This window comes from Vulpes vulpes, chromosome 14 (assembly GCF_048418805.1).
Source record: "Vulpes vulpes isolate BD-2025 chromosome 14, VulVul3, whole genome shotgun sequence".
NCBI lineage: Eukaryota > Metazoa > Chordata > Mammalia > Carnivora > Canidae > Vulpes > Vulpes vulpes.
The window spans coordinates 70,862,773-70,865,444 of NC_132793.1; the positions used below are offsets into that span (position 1 = coordinate 70,862,773).

Consider the following 2,672-nt stretch of genomic DNA (forward strand, 5'->3'; position numbering starts at 1 on the left):
ATGAATAAACCCTAGGATTATGCCTTTGACTAGTTATGCAGCAAAAGCTAGGATTTATTCAGTCAATAAGCATTCATTAAGCTCAACTACATCAGATACATTGCCCTTATTGCTGCATAAGCCCAAAGAAACAAACAGTGGTATTACTATCTCCAATAAGCCACAATGCAAAATACTCAGTTGATTTGACAGTGACCTAGGAATATTGTGCTTATCTCCATATTTGGTAGCAAGATAATGTTATTTACATATTCTCTGAATTATTATAATGGTAATATATGACTAAAGAAATGGTAGTGGTGTGTATATATCTTGCAACATGTCCTTCCCACCCATCAAATAAAAGGGAAGAAAAATAATAAGAATAAAACTGTAAATATCCATGCTCTTAGGATAAATATGAGGACATCTTCAATTTTCCTGTAAGTGAAAAAATACATAACACATTCCACCAAGCTATTGGCTGAGGCTCCATCACATGTATGTATGGAGAGCCAGAAAATTTGAGAAAGAGATCAGCAGTTTCAGAATACTCAAATGTAAGTGTGAACAAAGAATTTCATAAACAGCAAACCTGTTTCTATCCAGATTAAGTGAAAGAATTAAATATATAAGAGCCCCCCCAAAATATGCAAGAGCTCAAGGAACTGTGTGCCCAAGAGCCCTTCCTGAGGAATCTATTAGAAGATGAACTTCACCCAACCAAGAGACAGTAGGGGCTATAACAATAAAAGGAGTGACAATAGACATTTTATATACTTAGTTCTAGATTGAGGACGAAAAGGAATGTATGGATGAGGGTGGAATAAAAAGCGTTATATAACATATGTCATATGTTTCTGATGATACACAACAAAAAAAAAATAAAAGGAAATAGGGGGAGAAAAAAATTAGCATATCTTTATTGATGTTGGTACTAGCATTAGATATATCACTTAGGCATAGCATTATAGAGCTCACTTCAGCAGCACATATACTAAAATTGAAATGATACAGAGAAGATTAGCATGTCCTCTGTGCAAAGATGACATGCAAATTCATGAAATGTTCCATATTAAAAAATGTATACCATTAAAAATCAACACGTTAGTAAAAGATTAAGAAAATAGAGACATAACGTTTTCATGCAAAGGTAAGCAATAGAATAAAAGTGTAAACTTGCCTCAGCATGGAGACATATTTAGTGAAGAAAAAAGAAAAGAAATACATTATATATATAAGTATCAAATAAAATGAAATGCATATAATAGCTGTTATCAAACTAATGTAATAATTGAGACAAATATATAACACCAATAAATGTGAATAGGTCTAATTCATCTTTTAAACATTTTTTTAAATTTGATTCACAAAACAAGTAATGACTACATATCTTATAAGATCTACACTTAAATTTTTTTCCCAAGAAGCTAAAAATAAAAAAAAAATGCACACATATATATCAGGTAAGTGGTAACCAAAATAAATCAAGTGTAGTTATATTGATATCAAAGTGAATACAATGCTAAGACCATTAAACATGAAAATAAGGACATGATTTCCAGGTACAAGCCTAAATTTATAATGAAATATAAAAATTATAAATAGTAGTGAATCAAATAATGCAATAGCAATCTTTATAAACTTAGAAACAATGTTGGAGGGACGCCTGGGTGGCTCAGCGGTTGAGCATCTGTCTTTGGCTCAGGGCATGACCCTGGGTTCCTGGAATCCAGTCCCACATCGGGCTCCCTGCAGGGAGCCTGCTTCTCCATCTGCCTGTGTCTCTGCCTCTCTTTCTGTGTCTCTCATGAATAAATAAATAAAATCTTTAAAAAAAAAAAAAAGAAACAATGCAGGAAAACATAGACAGAAACTCACTAATAACTGGAGAACCAAAGCACTTTTAGTAGAATAAACAAATTGACGCTAAAATACATATGCAAAAATAAACATACAAAGATGGACATAAAATCAATTTTAAATAAGGAAATCTTTGGAAAAGAATAAACCTAAATTATATTAAAATATAGACCCTTCATAATCAACACAGCATGGTTTTGTTGCAGAAGTAGACAAACTAATCAGGGAAACATGTCCAGAGTTACATTTAAAAAAAATATGAGTTTGGTTTGAGATGAAAATAGCATCTCATATCTTTTGGGAAGCAAAAGACTTTTTAAGTAACATTATTGGAATAATTGGCTAACCATTGATAAAGTATAAAATTAGATCCAAATCTCATACCATTATTACACAAGAATAAACATCAAAGAGTTCAAGGCTCTAAACATAAAACCATATATACTTTAGAAGAAAACAAAGGTCAAGTCCTTCTTAGTCTAGCTGTGTAGAAACACTTTCTAACTATGAGTAAAAATGTAGATGCATAAAAGAAAAGATTGACAAATTTTACTTAATAGAAATAAAACCCATACCAAAAATGCTTTAAAAAAGTAAAAGAAAATAGATATTAAGAAAATGAAAAAAAGAAAAACAAGCTGCAAATTAGAAGGAAATATTTGCAGATAACATATCTGAAAAAGTTTTTTATCCAGAATAGATAAAGAACTCTCAAAAATCAATAGTAAGAAAACAAATGACCCAATTAAAAAGAGTCAAAGACTTGAGATATTTCAACAAATAAGATATACAGAAAGCAATTAGGCTTATGAAACAAGTTCAATAATATT

General features: G+C 30.8%; 1 non-coding gene across 1 annotated transcript; it reads left to right on the forward strand.

Moving 5' to 3' along the window:
- The first annotated feature begins 952 nt into the window (after positions 1-952).
- On the forward strand, positions 953-1,059 carry LOC112915642 (U6 spliceosomal RNA). The gene has a single exon (XR_003234126.1). It is a non-coding gene; the product is annotated as a U6 spliceosomal RNA (small nuclear RNA).
- The last annotated feature ends 1,613 nt before the right edge of the window (positions 1,060-2,672 follow it).